This window comes from Strix aluco, chromosome 2 (genome assembly GCF_031877795.1).
Source record: "Strix aluco isolate bStrAlu1 chromosome 2, bStrAlu1.hap1, whole genome shotgun sequence".
In the NCBI taxonomy this organism is placed as follows: domain Eukaryota; kingdom Metazoa; phylum Chordata; class Aves; order Strigiformes; family Strigidae; genus Strix; species Strix aluco.
In genome coordinates, this window is record NC_133932.1 from 103,722,830 (window position 1) to 103,742,909 (window position 20,080).

The following is a 20,080-nucleotide window of genomic DNA, read 5'->3' on the forward strand; positions in this document are numbered from 1 at the left end:
GACACAGGACTGGAGGCATCACTCTTTCACTAAACCAGCATTAATTCAATGGCCCAAACTGGCTACAGCAGCTGGAGATCACAAAAGCCCTAACACCGAGCTCCTGCAGAAGTCTCTGGTAGTCATCTACGATGGAGCAAAGCACCCTCAGCTCCCTTCATGGTCAGTGGAGAGAAATAGGCGCTTTTAGGGCACAAATCATCTCCTTCTGAACCAGCCAGCTAAAATAGGTCTGATGTATTGCACCGAGAAGTTCCCCATCCCTCCTTACATGCAGCCTGCAGTGACAGTAGGTGCTTGCACCGTGGACATCCAACATTTGGCGCAACAAATCTCACCCTATGTGCTTTCAAAAACTGCCGGCTAGTTTGCTGTTAGCAATTGTCATGAGACCATCTGATCTGAGCATACTGACAGTGTGGCAAAATGAGGGAGCTGTAACCAAAGTAGATTAGATGAAGATATCTAGTAGCATCAAGCCAGGATGTTGGAGACCAACTGACTCACAACCAGGTGCCAGTGTCCAGCTTCTTTGGCATTCAGGGAGAGGACTAAAACAGCACAAACACAGAAGTGGGTAATTCCCGCAGAATCTTCCAGGTGTACCTGCACAGCCATTAAGATGTATCTGCAATGCCTAGGACACACAGGAGTAATGCTACAGCAGCACAACCATGAAATGCCTCATCTCCTGAGTGCCCCAGAGATGTTCTGGGACTGTGGGCTTGCAATTGCCACCCTGGAGACCTTGGACAGACATCTAAAGCTGGTTTGATTGTTAATAAATTAAATTAATTTTCCCAAAGTCAAGTCTGTTTTGCCTGTGATGGTAATTGTCTCTTGACCCATGAGCTTTTTCATCTGATTTTCTCCCCCTGTCCTGTTCAGGAGGGTGAGTGAGTCAGCAGCTGGGTGGGGGGTCTGACTGCTGACCAGGGTCAACCCACCATACACATGAAGGAAACAAGCTCCCAGAGATGTCTTCTATGGTGCTTTAGCTAAAAAAATAAAATCAAATTCCCACTGACCTGCTCTTCTCTCCTGTGTCTCTTGAATGCATTTAAGGATGTTTTATGATGTGTGATGGTGTCAAACACAACTGTGAAGTGTCTAATTCTGGTTTCTGCAGTGCATGCTCTAGATGCAGGACTCCTAGTAAAATGGGGTGGCAGCACTCATGCTTGTAAGTGGGTATGGCTGTGAACTCTGGGATGGGGGCTTAATCCTGTGATCTCAACACATGCAAGAGATGCTCAGAAAATGCTGCCTGGACCAGGCCCTGAAGGCAGAGAGACACCAGGGTGGGATTTAGCTGAAGATTCAAACAGATGTGCCTTTTGTGGCCAATGTGTAGGGGTCTCGGTGAACAGTAGGCATTTACAGTCCTGTGTCAGACAACGAGGGCTGGTCAGGGGAGTCTAGAGGTCTCTCTGGCTCACCTTACAGTAGGCACCTGCATTTGCTTAGCAAAATCACTCTAGTCTCCTATAACTGTGTTGACTACCTCACCATTGTATACTACATCAGATTAGGCATCTGCCTTACACATGTTGTGAATATAGACATTCAGGTGGGTGCGCTGTTACCAAAGGGGATAGTCCATCCTTCTCTTCATCTCCAGCTTCATTCTCCCATGACTCCTTTGCCGCTAGCACCCAGGAAAGTCATCTGCCCATGGCCAGATATACAAAAGTACCAAAACCGGCTAGATTTCTGCATGTTTAGCTCAATCAGGGATCAGGCAAATGTCAGACACTCTCAGGGAGGGGGCAAAGAAGGAGGAGGCCCCCAGGGCCTGGAAAGAAGGCAGGACTGTGCTTTTGGGCAGCAGCCAACAAGTACATCAGCCTGTATGTAATGTAAAACCTCTGGAGGCTTCTAGGTGATTTCAAGGTTGGCCAAGGAGGAACAGAATGCATTTTGGATAATTTGGAGGCTTGGCATCACTAGCAATAATGCCCCCTTACTCTTCAAATGTCACCTAAGTCCAAATCTAGGCTGAATAATGTGAACTAGTAACTGGGGACAAATGTTACTTCCCACCATATATGCCTGTGTTGGGTTTGTGTGTGAGTGACAGGGGTTTTCATAGTGGGGGAAAGGGTTACAGCCGTGGCCCCTGTGAGAAGCTTCTCAAAACTCCCCCAGCTTCAAACTGGACCCACCTCTGGACAAGGCTGAGCCAGTTAGCAACGGTGGCTGCACCTCTGTAATAATGTATTTAAGAAGAGAAACCTGGAAGCAGGGGTGCGAGTTGTGGGGACGGGTTTTGAGGAGGACACCTCTGCAAACACCAAGGTCAGTGGAAGAAAGGAGGAGGAGGGGGGCAGGTGCACCGAAGCAGAGACTCCCCTGCAGCCCATGGTGAGAGGGCAGGCTGTTCCCCTGCAGCACATGGAGGTCCACGGTAGAGCAGATGCCCACCTGCAGCCTGTGGAGGACCCTACAACAAAGCAGGTGGCTGCACCCAAAGAAGGCCCGAACTCTGTGGAAATTCCCCACTGTTGTAGTTCGGTGATGGGAGAACTGCAACATGCAGGAGGGACCCACACTGGAGCAGTTTAGGAAGAGCTGCAGCCCATGGGAAGGACTCATGTCAGAGAAAGTTCGTGGAGGACTGTCTCCTGTGAGAGGGACCCCATGTTGGAGTAGGGGAAGAGTGTGAGGAGTCCCCCCGCTGAGGAGGAAGGAGCAGCAGGACTGGCCGCAACCCCCATCCCCTGCTACCCTGTGCAACTAGGGGGGAGGAGGTAGAGAAATCGGGAGCAAAGCTGAGCCCAGGAAGGAGGGGTGGGGGGAAGGTGTTTTTAAGATGTGGTTATACTTCTCACTGTCCTACTCTGTTTGTTAAGTGGCGGTGTTTGAATTAAATTGATTGTTCTTTTTCCTTCCCTAGTGAGTCTGTCTTTTGCCTGTGACCATAATGTGTGAATCATCCCTCTCTGTCCTTGTCTCATTTCCTGAGCCTTTTGGGTTTTTTCTGCTTCCCATTCCTGAGGGGGAAGGAGTGAGCAAGCAGCTGTGTGGTGCTCAGTTTTTCTCTGGGTTCAAACCACAAAAATGCCAAGGCCTTCAAGCCTTCTATTTTTAAGAGGATACTTTCAAGAAGCTCCCTGGAGTTGGGTTTCCCCCTCTTTAAGCAGTGATAAGGATCCCTCCTCTTTCCCGTCCTTCCTGATGGACGCATAAACCTAGTTTCGCACTCCTGGCCACAATGCTCATGACAGTAGGATCACCACCACTCTCAGGGCTCCTATGGCACGCTGCCCATCCAGCATTAATCATACTGGATTAACATTCACACTGGATTAATGTTGATTCACAGGGAGCCAGGGACACTGACGGAGGCAGGGAGGGCTGCAGGGATCAGGAGCAGGACTGGCTTCATTTGGTTCCCCCCATGCCATGGTGCCTGCAGAGGGTTAAAATCCTGGGAGCTGAACTGGAAAGGGATCAGATGACCACCAAGTTGAGAAAAGTAGTGACTTAGCCTGGATGTGAGAAGCCAGTGGGTTCATTCAGTTGGTAATTATTAATTATTTTTAGGTGGGCATTAGCATCCTCAGGGTCACAGGCATGAGCACCCATTTTTGCCTGCAGCAGGCAAACTCCACTTGCCCATCAGCTCCTCCTGCAGAAGGCAGCCAGCTCCTGTGCCCTGCCAGTACTTTTTGAGGAAGGGGGACCTACCAGCCCTGCACGTGAGGTAGGGAAGCAACCCTGTGTGGTGCTATAGTGAAATGCTCTTCAAGGATGCAGATGTTTTTGTGGTAACTTTATCCTTCAGATTTGAAGGCAGGTCTCTGTTGCAAGCCCAGTTGTGCTCCACTGCCTTAACCTATGCAGAGTGAATGTACGGGAGGCCAGAGATGGAGGCCCATTCTCCCCTCCCAGGTGACTACTTCAGATCCCAACACAATGTCCACTTTCCAGTTGCCTTCAGCCATGAAACAGTTGATTCACAGTTTACACGTGCTTCTTAAATGAAGGTATTGGGTGTCAGCAATAAGGTTTTATGGCCACATTTGTCCTCTGGGTTATGGGAGTGCCATGGGATTTGGGCATTTCTGTCCCAGCATGAACACACAGGTAGCTGCAAGAGCTTCCAGTTCCCACCATGCACCATGGTAAAGCCACCTCTGCGCTTTCTTCTAGATCTAAAGTGGACAGATAGCGGGAACCACAGATAGATGGGCACTAACACCTTCCCAGTATCTCAGGGTGGATGGCCCAATGCTGGATGCAAGAAATGACATTTGTCCCTGCAGCTCTCTGCCAGACAGCCACTGCCCATCTTCACAGCCCAGCTCCTGGGACCTTTCAGACACCTGCCTGCTAGCTGTAGCCTTCTGCCAGGGTGATGACCCCTGGCCCTGCCTGGGTTGGCTGCTTTGCAGATGGTCGCCATAAGCCCAGCTATCGGGATGGGACAGCTCACTGAAGAACAACCAGCCCAAAGAGCCCTGAAGAAAAGACCTCCCTTTCCCCACAGGCTCAGGCTCTGTGTAGAAATACCCCTCACAGTTGAAGCAAAATGGCTCAGGGATAACTTGGATTTACTCCTGCAAGAAGAGGGGAGTTTTGCAGGAGGTCATCAGAGACCATGATGATCGACAACTCTAAAACCCCATCAGAGGGACAGAGAGACACAAAGAGAAGAAGAAAGGGCAACAGTTTCCTCCCTTCACCTGGAAAGCTCTTCTCCCACTCACAGTGAGAGGAAGACAGAAAAAGCAGGGAGTTTGAGGGGACAGAAATGAGGGACCCACACGACATGGGACTAAGCTGTCTAGAAGCTGCAAAGACACAGTGGTTTTGGAGGACAATCTGCAGTAAAATAACCAATTTCATTATGTACAGAGGATCCTCAGCTTAATTCATCCTCTCTTTTCATTCAAAACATGTCCACTGGCTTTGGAAGAAATTCAAGAATCTTGACCTTCCAAAAATCCTATAGCAACTGTAAGAGCAAGTTCAGTGGATAACTAGCTAGAGAATAGCATGAAAAGGTACCTCCGCAGATCAAGATCTTAAAATTGCTTTTGCCTACAAATTTGCTACTGCCTGAATCTCTGCGTGTGGGACAACAGTGCATTTGGTGTGTGACCCCTGAGTGGGGGCATCCCATCCCCAGCTCTTTTCTGTGGCTCATAAAAAATAATTCATTGAGGCCTCCTCCCTCCCCAAAGTTTAATTTCAGTGCTGTACCATTCCTCCTCCCTCCCTTGGGGGCTAGACCACCTCAGAAGAGGGATTCAGCCAGAGCTGGCAGCCTGTTGTGACCTTTGCCTGTTTGAGTAATGCAGGATAACCAGAGCTCTGAGATACTTCTGAACACACAGCTTGGCAGGATGTTAATTAAAAGAGAGTAACACTACCTCTACCATTTGCAGGGCCATAGCTCAGAGCATTTTATGAATGCCCAGGAGGTAAAGGAACAAGTTCAAGGCCACACAACACATCTGTGAGAGCTGGGAGTAACCACCACACCAAGTGCTTTTTGTTTACATGTCAGCATACAACCTGGCATATAAAATGAATCCAGGACAAGACCAGGTGGATGCATCAGAGACCAGTGGCATGAGAAGGTAGAAAAATTGGTTCCAATTACTTTGCTTGAAAAGGAAAGAGCACCTTGCCTCCATCCTCTCTCACCCACACCAGCAGCAAGTCATCACTGTCCAGATCACCTTTATAATCACCCCACAGTCCCTCACTCCCCTGTCAGATGATAAGAAAGAGGTTCCATCTGTTGCTTCCAAATTCATGGCTCCTTTGGGCCCCAATGGATAAGGAATTGGCTGGATGGTCACACTCAAGGAGTTGCAGTCAACATCTTGATGTCCAAGTGGAGACCAGTAACGAGTGCCATTCCTCAGGGGTCACTACTGGGACTTGTGCTGTTTAACATCTTTGTTGGTGACATGGACAGTGGCATTGAGTGCACCCTCAGCAAGTCTGCTGACAACACCAAGCTGTGTGGTGCAGTTGACATGCTGGAAGGAAGGGATGTGCCATCCAGAGGGACCTTGACAGGCTGGAGAGGTGGGTCTGTGCAAACCTCATGAGGTCAACAAGGCCAAGTGCAAGGTCCTGCACATGGGTCGGGGTAATCACAAGGACAAACACAGGCTGGGTGATGAGTGGATTGAGAGCAGCCCTGAGGAGAAGGACTTTGGGGTACTGGTGGATGGAAAACTATGAGCAAGCAATGTGTGTTCGTTGCCCAGAAAGCCAAACATATCCTGGGCTGCATCAAGAGAAGTGTGGCCAGCAGGTCGAGGGAGGTGATTGTCCTCCTCTCCTCTTCTCTTGTGAGACCCCACCTGGAGTACTGCGTCCAGTTCTGGGACCTGCAACATAAGAAGGACATGGACCTGCTCGAGCGGGTCCAGGGGAGAGCCACGAGGATGATCAGAGGACTGGAGCACCTCTCCTATGAAGACAGGCTGAGACAGTTGGGATTGTTTAGCCTAGAGAATAGAAGGCTCCAGGGAGACCTTATAGCAGCCTTCCATCCAGTACTTACAGGGGCCCTACAGAAAAGATACAGAAGTGTATTGATAACACAAGCAGTAATGGTTTTAAAGTGAAAGAGGGTTGATTTAGGTTAGCTATAAGGAAGAAATTCTTTACGGTGAGATTGGTGAGACACTGGAACGGGTTGTCCAGAGAAGTTGTGGCTGCCCCCTCCCTGGCAGTGTTCAAGGCCAGGTTGGACGGGGCTTTGAGCAACCTGGTGTAGTGGAAGGTGTCCCTGCCCATGGCAGGGGGGTTGGAGCTAGATGATCTTTAAGGTCCCTTCCAATCCAAACCATTCTATGATTATATGATGGCCAGGGTTCTTCTTCATTTTACCACCCTGATGTGATCCAGGTTTTCTAGGTAGTTATTTATTTTTATTTATTTACATGTATAAACTGATTATTCATGTAACAACTTTAATCAATTATCTGTGGCAAAGAACTTCTCTGCAACTTAATTAGCAAAGTTCTTCCCTGACCTAGCAATATCTGATTGCATCATATAAGGGCTTAACTTTGAAATGGCAACACAGTTCATTAAAAATAACTAATAGCTGCAGGGTTTAAAGATGTAAATGTTAATTTTCTTAATGAGAAAAAAAAGGGCATGCAGACTCTACCTGTCTATATTCATTATACTGTGTCCACATGGGATGACTCACATTTGCAAAACTCAGGTTTAATTAACATGCTTATTTTTACAATGGTATTTCTCATTATAATAAATTAAATGTTTAAACAGCCAGTGCAAACATTTTGATCCAAGACAAAAATGCTTGCACAGTGCTAGTTTAAGCATTTAATTTATTATAATCCTTTCCATAACAAATGCCTTAGAAGTTGATTTTTTCGCTGTGAAAGGCTATTAGTATTATTTCCTCTGGTAATGTTTAATCCAAGACAATCAAAAACGTAAGGCGTGAACAAAATTGGACTGGAAGCAATGATGATAAATGAGATAGTGAAGGCATCTGCCTCCGCCGGTAGCTGTGCCGGAGCCTGCAGCTGGTGCCAGCTCTGCGGCGAAGCTGTGCCCTGACAGGCTGTGCTGTCATTAGGAGCTCATACACAAATTAATCAAAGCACATCGACTAATCCAAAGCGCATTTGGTCCCCAATAGCATTTACCCCGACCCTATCCGCCGCCCCCTGGTGTACCGCGGGCTGGGGGTCTTTCTGAAGGGCTCCTTCCCGTTGGAGTTTGCTTTCTTTTAAACCAACCTTACAGCGTGCCCCGGCTGGGGAAGGGGGATGGATGTGGCTCACGAAGGGGGGGGGGGGGACCAAAGACCCCGGCAGGACCCCCACATCCCCCGGCTGCTGCTGCCGGCTCTGGCCAGGGCCGCCGCTAGATGGGGGTGCGGGTCCGGCCGTCCCCGAAACTGGGGATGGGGGCGCGGATTTGAGGATCAGTCCTAAGTGAAAGCAGCAGATTCAGGAGACTCCAGCATCCTCTGCTGCGAAAGCGGAGCAGGAGGGGGTTATGCTAAGATCATGATGTCTTGTAAGATTTAGGACCTCTCTGGTTAATGAGCTCCTTCTTTTCATGGGGTTTCCAGCCTGGCATTGGTGCCCAGGATAGGAGGCCTAGCCATGAAATGGGCAGTCACTTTACACCCACTGCAACAAGGTTCAGCTGTTAAATTCTAAAAAGCTAAAAAGCTCATGGCACGGCTCCTGTGTGGCCGGAGTCCTGGGGGCAAGCCAGGGCAAGGAGGGTGTTCTTATCCCTTTGGCATAAACTCATGGAAGGCCACGTTGCTCCCCAAAGGGATGCTCACTGAGTGGGCTCCATCAGCTCCCACGCTGGACCTGGACTGGTCCGTGAGGCCCCGTGAGAGGCCGGGACAGCAGGGCATAGCGAGGCAGGCCAGGGGCTCCCCAGCGGCATGGGGAGAGCAGGAAGGGATGCGCAGCCTGGTTAGGAGATGGGAGCCAGCCTCCATCCAACTTTCCCTCAACTTGTGCTCTCAGGAAACATCTCTTACACCTCCTCAGGGGAAATCTCCACCTTTGAGCTGGAGTGGTGTCTGCAGAAAGAATTGGGACAGGAGGCAAATTCTTCTCAAAGCAGTCAGAGAGAAGTCTTACAAGGGGTAAAGCCAAGGCAGGGTCGTACAATCAGGTGAGACAAGCCCACACGTTCAAACCCCCTGGGCCAGCTAGGAAAACACAAGGCAATGAGCCACCCAGACTGGGGACAGTCACTCAAGGACCCACTGTGGGTCCCCAGTGTAAAGCCACGGCATCCCCTGCGACTATCTCACCGTTGCATCCAGGAAATCTCCCACCCTGGCTCGGTGGCCTGGAACCAATATCAAATACCCATAGCTGTACAGGATATTTCGGTGATGCTGAAAAGTTAGTCTGCAAGTCACTCCAGTTTAGTACATAATTCAAAAGTATATAATTTGAATTAATAAATAAAGCTCTTTAGGGGATTTCGTTGTGCTGTGAAGAGCATTAGCAAAATACAAGTTGTCAATCAGTTTAGCCAGCTGACAAGCTAGAAACCAGCCAATGGTCCAGGCTGAACCAAATCAGCAAAGGAGAAGAGAAATCTCTCCTGGATTTACTTCGGCTGAATGACCGTGATAGTGATTTTTTGAAGAAATGAGCATTAAAACATTCATGGACAAATTGCCAAGTCTCCCCAAACCACTGAATTAAATTCAGGGGTTGCTCACGGTCTGACAAACGTCCTGCCAGAAGGCACCCATTTATTTTTCATTTCTTGCTGCTTGACAAATTGCTGTGATCACAAAAACTCAGGGGATTAATAAACTGATCCCACTGCTTAACTAATTGCGAAAAGCCAAAAAGTTATTTGAGTATTAGTATGATGGTCATTACAGAAATATCCACTGATTTTGGAAAATTGAGGGCACAACATTTTTACCTCGGAGGGCAACTTTATGTAGGCCACAAAGTGCCTTGGGTATTTCTTAGAGTCCTCGAGTTTATTCATGTATTATTTCCTCGGATATTCAGTATATTTTTCCAGCAGGCAAGAAACTGGGTCTTCTGTGTACGAGTTTCATCTGCTCAAAATGTGAAAAAATATAGATCCCCTTAGCACATTCTGCTACAGTAGAAGCAAAGTGTAAAAGAAAAATTCCAAATATGTAGATTTAAAAATAAAAACACAGAACTCTTTCCTCCCTAAAAGGGATGTGAAGCAAAAAAACCCTGGGCTACAGATAGGTCTAGACTTTAATTGTCAAGTTGCCTAAGAAGAATTGTTGGCCTGAGGTCATTTTAATCAGGTTGCATGTCAGCTTGCAAAATCTCCAAATTAACTTACAGCTCGGGGAGAGAAAGATGTTTTTCTTTCCTGAAGAACACAAACAGATTGTTGTGACATGTTCTCAGTCATCATGACAGATCAGATCCCTGCTTTGCACTGCAAGCTGGGAAAGAAGTCAGCCGCTTCTCCAGCTCCTTCAGAGATTTGGGCATCTCCCAGTTTGTCAGACTGGGGATGGAGTTTATAGAAATCCTTCTGAAAGTGAGGTTTATATGCAAAGACTCTGATAAAAGAGATTGACCTTAATTGGGAAGCAAGTTTCTTTCACATTTTTTAACAACCTCCAGGCCTTCCTAGCAGTCTGATGAAAGGGAAGTTGTGAAAAGAAACAATCTGTATTTATGCAGCAGGAACTATCATATACTGAGCTGTGCGGAGAATGACAAGGAACCGACTCATCCTTTTAAAAAAGGGATTAATTTGCCATTTTATTCCCGAGTTTGTAAAAAGTAAGGCTGTGGGTGGATTTCAAAACAGGCTGAGTACTTTAGTTAAATTTACGACAGGCTCTGAACCTGTATGAGACTTTGCGTATTGCTGTGGAGCCGCTGACCTGGGATGGTGTCCCTCCCAGGGTGTCCTCAGCCTATGTGTCCAATTCAGTCCCTTGGCTCTAGCACATTTGGATGATTTTTTCTTTTTACTTCTCCATGTTCAGTTTTTCATCTGCATCAGTAAATGGCTCCAACGGGATCACAGGGGGAAGGGGAAGCAGGGGGACAGGAACTGGGCTGGTAACTTGGTTTCATCTTGATGGACTACTAGAGGGAGAGACAAGTGCAAATTCATGACAACTCACCAATCTGGTGGTCCCCAGAGATCTGCATCTGAACTAGTAACCAGCAGTGTCTCATTCACAGGAAGGGAGAAAGAAACAGATGTCTCCAAATGGTGATTCCTCCAACTTCTGGCTGCTGTCTCTTTCTCTTAAACAGCTCAGGCACCTTATTTAGGGAAAATTAATCTATCTGTCTCTGGTAGTGACTGAGGGCTCAGTATTCCGTGCAGCTGGGAAAGGACACAGGCAGAGCAGCAGGAGCCCTCCCCTGAGACCCCGTCATGCCACAAATGCAGACACATGCCTGGGCAGAGGCGGACCTGGGACCACTTTGCCAAAACAGGAGAAGATGCGATGTGCAACAGGCGCTCGTGTGTTCACCATGAAGGAGCCATCCTGAGTAGCTGACATAAGACCCCATGCCTTTAAAACTGGATAGGACAAGACAGTGGGGGGATATCTCTGTAGGGACAACCCCCGGCATCAGGGGAAGAGACTGTATTTCCTCATCCCCAGTTTTTTCCTTCTGTGATTCTGCAAGCCAAGAGAAACCACAACCATGCACCTCTGGGTAGAAGCTGCTTGTTTCTTTCTCCTAAAGTCCTCCACACTGACAGAAGAAAAATTTTCATCTTCCCTATTGTGCAAGTATGAGGACTTTTTGTTTGTTTGTTTGTTGGCTCCCTGCCATTAGCCCTGGTGGGACCCAGGGCAAAGCAGCCGTGCCACACAACCCAGATGTCAGCAAACTGTTAATCCCAAGGGACAGACCCCTGGGGTGAGATTCCCGCTGCATCCTCTCCAATTAGACGGCTTACCTCCTGCTTTGCCTCTGCTTTAGCCATTTCTGACCTAACATACTTTAGTGTTCAGCCTCCTAGTTAAACGGCTGGGAAGCTCTGGATGTAAGCACACAGAGATTACTGGTTCAATAATAGAGTCGGGGACGTTGGCTTTACTTCATTTTGCTAATAAAGCTGCAAAATAAAGCTCTTGACTCTTCTTTCATCAGCATCAGCCCCGTGAGTCTCTCCCACGTCTCGCCTGGTGATTAGAGCAGAAGGCTGGGAATATGAGTCTGGAGTTCAGCCCTTAATGAGCCGCCCATTCAGTGTGTTTCACTTGGGGCTCTTGACCTCCTTGCACCTCTGCCAACTCAGCTGTAAAACTGGCTGAAGGGTGGACCTCGTGGAAACCAGCCACCATGCCCCAGTTGAGTGTTGAGTCCAGTTTCATGGGTAAACAAAATAAAAATCCACAACAATTTAAATCTGCTGTGACCCAGCTCAAATACCACGAGGAAGTCAGGCCTTGCCAGTGTAAACAGCGTCAGTGTCTGGGGTCCTCCATTACAATGTCAGAGCAAATCTAAGTAGTCTCCCTGCAATTTGTGCTGCAGTGAAAAAAAAAAAAAGGTGCTGCAGACACCAGCACAGACCAGGCAACGTGGTGTCAGCTCGGTACCCAGGTACATCAGGATCTGCAGCACCGAACAGTGCTGGGAAAACCTGGGTGTCATGTGCCCATCCAGATGGGGATTTGTTCCCCCAGCCATGGGGAGCAAGGTCCCCATTACTCTTTAAATCTCTGAGCTGTGAGACAGCCCACAGCCCATCCCTTCTCCAGGAAGGCTCCTCATGGAGAAACCAACATGAACCATGCCAAGGACAGGAAACCCCTAGTGGTCTCTCACACCAAGTCCAAAACATTTCCAAACTGTCCCACAGCCAGGATGGCTGCAGCTGCTGGCACCTCTGTTAGTACTCATTGCTCAGTGTAACAGAAGCAGGTGAAAGCTGTCTGGTACAGCTTGTTTGGTGTGTTAACACCTTCTAGGTATGATAGGGATGCTGAAGACAAGTCCTGCCTCGGCCATCTGACCCTGCCCAACACACACACACCTGTCTACTCACATGAAACATGGTGGTTTCTCTCAAAGTTGAGAACATTTGAGAGCTTTTTCCATTTTAAAATGGGAAGTTGCAGATCAGACTCGGAGGTGGCATAGAGGAACCAGAGCTGCCAAGCTGGCACTTCATGGGCAGGCAGTGAAGAAAGGAGAGGCACCATCCTTTGGGATTTCAGTGGTGTGGGGGGTCAGCCTTGCACGTGCTGTTTGTCACAGCAGGCTTAGTAAAGTAGAACAAGAAACTGTTTTCAGGCAGAGCAAGAGAACCTGGGATCCGGTCAATCCAGTCCTGTGACATGACCATTTGCTCCCATACCTTCTTTGCCCTCCTCATACAGTCCTCCACTGTGCAGCCATGTGGAGATGAGACTCCTGAACCAGAAAACTCTTCCTTGGGCATCAACAAGAGTCCCAGATGTACTTCTCTGGATATCTCAACATTATCCCACCTCGCACATGCAGACATACCCAACTAAGCACAGCCTGGGAAAGGGCTGAGGTTGAGAATTGTCTTACAAAGCCTTGTCCATACCACGTACCTACCACTTATAACCCCAGCTGCTCTACAAAGTGTCCTTTAGTGACTGGTGACTTGCAGGTGTGGAAAAGAGGCCAGCATGAAGCATCTTCTGGAGTTGGGAAAGTGGATGTTTACTTGGTGTTTCCACTGTACAACATGCTGGGATCGGTGCGGGTGTCTGGGTGTGAGCCCAGACCTTCAACATACAATGGAGATCTCTGTTCTGGTATAAGGATCCTTTTGCTGAGGATTTTCCATCCCTTGAGGAAGATTTGCTACCAGACTTTAAATAATTAAACAAATTACATTACAGGCAAACCCAAGTTGATCTTTAAAATGCATTATCCTCAGAAGGCAAGAGAAATGCTCAGTGCTTTATGCCTTCCTCTGACCTCTTCACACATTAACTAATTCATCACACAGGGGACCACCCAGCTGCATCTCGACCACAGAGTAAAGGCTATGCCAGTCACCTCCATCTTTAAAACCAGTATTGCCGCAGCTGGGGGTCAGGTTTCTTCAGCGCCAACAAGTGCAAGCAGTGGGGAAACAAAGCTCTTTTCATCAGGCCAAACTTGCATCGAAGATATCGCTCCCACAGAGCCATTTGCTGGTCTCAGCTGGGAAGGGAGGACTTCCCTTATGGCAATGAGATGCTTTGGGGCAGCTGTAGCCACCCCCTGCAGGAGTAGAGAGTCATGTGTGGTCACAGCCAGGGACAAGTAAGGCTTTCTGTGGGCAGAGGCAAGGAAATCAGCTACCTTGAGCATCTCCTCTGGACCACCAAGGCCATGTATGGTGGAAACTTTCAAAGAGAAAGGCAGAGCAGCTGCGAATTAGTTCTCTCTACCTAGCGTAATATTGCAGAACATTTATCTAGCTCTCTGCAAGCTAATTCTTCTTCTTCCCCCAAAACAGCCCGAAAACTGCCTGGAAATAAGTCCTTTCTGTCTCTGTGAGACTGTGTGAGGACAGACAAGAAGCCTGAGGCGGTAACCAGAAGGTCTGTCAGCAAGGAGAAAGTCTTGCCAGAGAGGATCAGGGAAAGACCAAGCCCATCCTCAGTCCTCTCTGATGTCCCCCCAGCCCAGGAGTAGGGCTGAGCTTCACCCCTGCACTCACAGGACCCTGTGGAGGAAAAACTGGTGGACAGAGGCCACTGCCACCTCCTCTCCAATTAGTCTGGTTTCCTGCGGTGGTGTTTTCTGGCTCCTCAGCTCTCCCCCATGCTGTGCATGGCCCAGAACAGACGGGCTATAACATGTGGAGCTTAAATTATTTGAGAGTTTCCCCTTTTGGGGAATGCTGTGGAAATGGCTGCTCGTGGCAGTGTGGGGCAAGCCCTGAGAAATGGGGTTGTGCTGGGGGTCCTGGGAGCAGTCTCAGCTGTGAACCCCATGGCAGCCAGCTCTTCTCAGGAGCTCACAATCCCTTCTCCCACCTCACCTCGCCTTCAGGTTCATGGGCTGACATTTCTCCCTTTATCCCCCACTCTTCCAGGATGTCCAAGGTAAAAGGTCCACAGCTTTTTTCATGCTATTTCACAAGCATTTGATCCCCTCAGCAGTCCACACCAGACACACATGAGGACCCTGCTGCTCCCAGCTTATCAAATCACATCTTTGGGAAGGAGATTTGGCCCCAGTCAGGATGAAATTATTATTGCTGTTATTGCTAGAGCTTGATTATATAAGAAAAGACATGGAGGGAGGACAGGGAGTGTCCAGAAATTTACAATTGCTCTTGGCATCTCTCTACCCTATCTTTTATCTCTCAGGGAAGTATTTATCCAAGCTGTCCATGGGTCCAGTTGAGCCATGGCACTGTCTGCTGGATTTTCCAGTGAGAACTTACCCATTTTCTCCACTATGTCCCACCCTAGGTGCAGAAGTCCTCAGATGGAATGCAGCTCTCACAACCTTCAACGATGAACAGAGATCCCCTGGTCCAACTCGATGGACATGTCATAGTCTCCATGATCATTTCTGAGGGCCAGCAATCTCAAGAAAAGGGATGTGAAGCAACAAAAAAAAACTCAATGCAGCACTAAAATTTAGCTGAAGACATGGTTGTTTGTTGGTTCTTGCACTCTCCCAGGTTTAGTTTCTTAAATCTGATGTGAGGGAGGTTTTTTTGGAAGAATTTTTTTTTTAAGTAGAGATCTGAATCTGGGAGAAGAAGTATTATGGATTGGATCAAAAAAAGCCTCATGTAAGAGGCTAAATGGAAGAACAGAACGTAGGTGAATAAGCATTAAACTTGCTGGAATCAGCCCGTGCAAATGTCTCACTAAGATAATGAAAGCAAAAAAAAATGTTTAGAGTGTTGTCAGAAGGGTGAGTAAAATACACGTTTCAAGAGATTGGATTTGTGAAAAATATTCTGGTGCTGCAGGCGCCTCCGGGACAATCTCATTGGGAAATATTCTCTAAAGTCAGAACATGAAATTATTAGAAGAACAGTGCATAGATCGAAAAAGAGAAATATACTTGATTCATGGGTACTTTTGGATGAGTTAAAAAAAAAAAAAAAAAAAAGCCAGGCTCGGCCTTTGCTACAAAGCAAAAAGAAACTTAGCAGATTTCTCATCAAAGTGTAAAGAAGCCTCTGGGAAAGAAACAGATTGATGCTACCAAGTTGTTTAAGATAATAACTATCTCCAAAGCACAAAGCTGTGGTTGGAGGTTAAGAAAGAAAGTAGCCTATGAGCAATTTACACAGAATAGCTACAAAAGAGACCACATCGTTAAAGGTAGGAATGAAAGCATGTAATGACAGCCAGTTATTTTATTTTATTTCTTTAATTTGAGGAAAACAGAAGGCACAGCCACTAGCTAAATTAAGAAAATAAGATGGAGACATATGGATAGATGGGATTCAGCCCTGGGGAAAAACAAATCAGCCTTTATTGTCCTGGGGTGAGGAAGAGCAAACTGCGATGGGCCATATGTCCTCACCCGACCGCAGGAGAGGAGGAAGGATGCAGGATGAGCGAGGTCCTGCACTGAGCACATTTCAGGCCATCCTTTCAAGTGGGGCCAGCTCAGCTGCGCCTTGCCATCCTGCTTCTGGGGACACACCCCGAGCAGAGCAAACGAGGATGCCCATCTTCTCCAGAGAGTAGCACCAGAGCAAGGGATGTTGCAGGGCTTTCCAGGGAGAATTTCACAGCCTACCAGGAAAAACAATGGTTTTGGTGTTTGAAATTTCATGTGTTGCTGGTCAAAGAAGGGAGGATTGTGTCAGCACACCCCACGCACGGGGCAGAGGGGAGAGGAGGAAAAGCAAGCATCCCAGGGACACCACAACATCCAGGACCACTGCAGAAACAAGAGCTGTGGTGATGACATACATACATGGTCTTTTATCCTTTGGTCTCACTGCCAGCAAGAAGCCTTAGAGTTTCTCAAAATCCTCAGGCTGTCATGGGTTAAATATCTGTATTGGGTTTGCATGGCAAGGTTTTGGTTGGGGGGGGGGGGGGGGGGGAGCTGCAGGAGTGGCTTCTATGAGAAGCTGTTAGATGTTTCCCTTATGTCCAATAGAGCTCCAAGATGGACCTGCCACTGGCCAAGGCCAAGCCCATCAGTGACAGTGGTAGAGCCTCTGTGATAACTTATTTAAGGGGAAAAAACCCCTGTGCAACTGCAGCCAGAGAGAGGAGCGAGAATATCTGAGAAACAGCTCTGCAGATACCAAAGTCAGTGAAGAAGGAGGGGCAGGAGGTGCTCCAGGCACCAGAGCAGAGATTCCCCTGCAGCCCCTGGTGCAGCCCATGGTGAGGCAGGCTGTGCCCCTGCAGCCCACGGAGGTTAACGGGGGAGCAGATCTCCACCTGCAGCCCGGGGAGGAGCCCACACCGGAGCAGGTAGATGCACCCGAAGAAGGCTGTGAGCCTGTGGGAAGCCCACGCTGGAGAAGGCTCCTGGCAGGAGCTGTGGACCCGTGGAGAGAGGAGCCCACGCTGGAGCAGGTTTGCTGGCAGGACTTGTGACCCTGTGGGGGACCCACGCTGGAGCAGCCTGTTCCTGAAGGACTGAACCATATGGGAGGGACCCACATTGGAGCAGTTCGTGAAGAGCTGCAGCCCGCGGGAAGGACTCATGCTAGAGAAGTTCATGGAGGACTGTCCCCCATGGGAGGGACCCCATGCTGGAGCAGGAGAAGAGTGTGAGGAGTCCTCCCCCTGAGGAGGAAGGAGCAGCAGAAACGTGTGATGAACTGACCATAACACCCATTCCCCATCCCCCTGCATTACTGCAGGGGAGGAGGTAGAGAAATCGGGAGCAGTTAAGCCCAGGATGAAGGGAGGTGTGGGAGGAAGGTGGTTTTAAGATTTGATTTTATTTCTCATTACCCTATTCTGATTTGATTGGTAATAAATGCAACTAATTTTCCCAAGTCGAGTCTGTTTTGCCCGTGATGGTAATTGGTGAGTGATCTCTCCCTGTCCTTATCTCAACCCATGAGCCTTTCATTTTATTTTCTCTCCCCTGTCCAGCTGAGGAGGGGAGTGATAGAGTGGCTTGGTGGGCACCTGGCATCCAGCCAAGGTCAACCCACCACAATACCAAAGCCAGGATTTTCTTTTCCTGTGGGACTTCTTTCCCCAAAGGACTTTGATTATTTTGAAGAGACATCAAGTAAGTTGGAGCCAAATCAGCACTGTGCTGTGGTGGTGTAAACCCATGGAAAAGCAGAGCAGTGAGTCAGGTGCCTGGTCTCAGTAGCCCTCACAAATTTCTGTTCAGGCCATCACAGAGTTCAAATAACTATTTGGAACACTTAGAAAATGAAGATGAAATTCATAAGACACCATGAGAGACTTACAGAAAGGCACACAGCATCACCAAATCTTTCTCATTTTTAATATTTCCATTTCTCCTTCTAAACTTTTTCTTTAAACTGAAAAATAATGAGAAAATATGCTTCCTTGAGACAAGCCAGTACTATCAGCTAAGCAACCTCACATTCATTGTAGCACGCCAAGTACTCTGGAATGCTTTTCAGCCCAGAGGATAATAGTATTAGACGACCAGAAAGGCTGTCCTGTAAAAGACTGTTATTATGATTTCTAGTCTCAGAAGTTGGCTTAATCCAGCTGAGCACACACATGTTATTTAGAGAGGAGACTGAGCTCAGACACTAGTATCATCGTCATCTTTATTGCAAATGAAGAATTCAGCTGGTGAAAGGCAAGTCACGTTTTTTTTTGTCCTAAGCCCTGCAAACACTGGCTGTCGCACTCATCTTTGCGCTCCGCAGCGAGTGTCTGGAGCTGCTGAATGCTGAGCTGTTTGTATGGATTTGCATCTCTCTAAAAAAATCCTGTCTTCTCTCTTGTCACCTAATCAATCAAACAGCAGAATATGTGCTCCCCACACCATCCGAGGAAAACAGATATGTGCCTACATAAAAGGCAAAGCATGAGCATAGGGGTTAACTAGAGGTGGTAAGCTGCAAATCGTATAACAGGAACATTTTTTTTCTCCTCTGTCTGCTTGAAATTTCATGCTGCTCTTCCTCTGCCCATGGAACAAAAGAAGAGGGAGTGATGCTCTGAGTTGGAAACAAAAAAAATATCTGGGATTGTTCCCTGCATGAGAAAAATATGTTTGAAGGATTACTCAGAGGATTTGCACTTTGACTTGAGGAGGAAGTGCTGCACAGCTTCTCTCCCAGGGTTTGGGCAGAACAGCTCCCTCCCAAAGGACCGGTTCTCCCACCCACACCTCCCCTCACGAGCAGGACCCGTCTCACACCCCAGCCCACCAAGGACCAGCAGCTGGGCACCCATCCCTGTGGATCGGCTCGTGGCTGGCACCATTGTTTGGGATGGCAGGAGTCTGCCCAAGCCAAACCTGCCAGGGCCACCGCTGCCCCATCAGAAGGGTGGGGGTGAGCCCTCCCACCCCATCCTCTTTGTTCCCAGGGGTGATATTGCACTTCACCACACAGCACCTGGAGTGAAGATACCTTCTCAAATATCCAGCACAGATGTATTAATTACCCCTATTATTTCTTGCACCGATAGTGTGTTTGCTAACACTCCTCCTCAACACCCTCAGCTGCCCTTTTGCTAGCCAAAATAGCGCAGCCTCCCTCTGTCCTTCCATTCGCACCCCGGGGAAGGAGTCATTGGGCACTCTGATGAGTGCTGTCCCCCACCTCAGTCGCAGCGAAGCAGCTCAAACAAGCCAAACCCCAGCGAGCAGCAGCTCTTCCTGGGCAAGCGCTCCCTCCCTGGCACGTTTTCCCATGGGAGACAAGCTCAGGGGCCTTAAAATAAATCTGTCTTTTTAAAGCAGCGATGCTAAATGGAAGTTTGAGATCAAAGGCTGGGATTCTCACATTTTGCCAAGATAGACATATCCATTCACGAGATTTTTGGTGTAACAAAATACTTGCTAATGAAGAGGATCATAATCTTATTATTAGCCCCAACCTACAACAGTATGTCATTCTAGAGCAGGCTAGAATATGCCCTAGTTTAGGAAGTTGCACAGTAGGCTTCGCTTTTGATTTAATGAGCTGTGATTGTGTTTATTTTCGGCAGCAACTATGCCTGTTAAAATTTTGTTAAAGGTCTGATTGTTAACAACAGTAATCGACGGGAAGGATGAATTTGGGTTGAAGGGAAGGAAAACAGGGATCTTGTGTCTGGGATTTGGTCTGCAAGCACGCGGATGCAAGGCAATCAGCCAAACAGACAAGTTTTTTCCACTTTTGTGTTGCTTGATGATGGTTTTTAAGCTATTGGTGATGTCAGTGAGGGGATTTAGACATGAAAAACAAGACAGATTTTTGCAGTGGGGCGCAGAGGAGAGGCAAGTGCAGGAAATCAACTGCAGAGGCCAAACCTGCCTCTTGAGGGCACACAGAGCTGGGATGAGCCTCGTGGGACAGGGTCATCAGCTGGCCTCTGCTGTCAAGACCCCAGAAGGTTTAAGATGGGGGACATGTCAGTAGTGTGCAACAGCTGAGCAAGGAGACGTAGACCTGCCAGACAAGCAGAATGGAGAAGAGAGGGGAAGAGAAATAT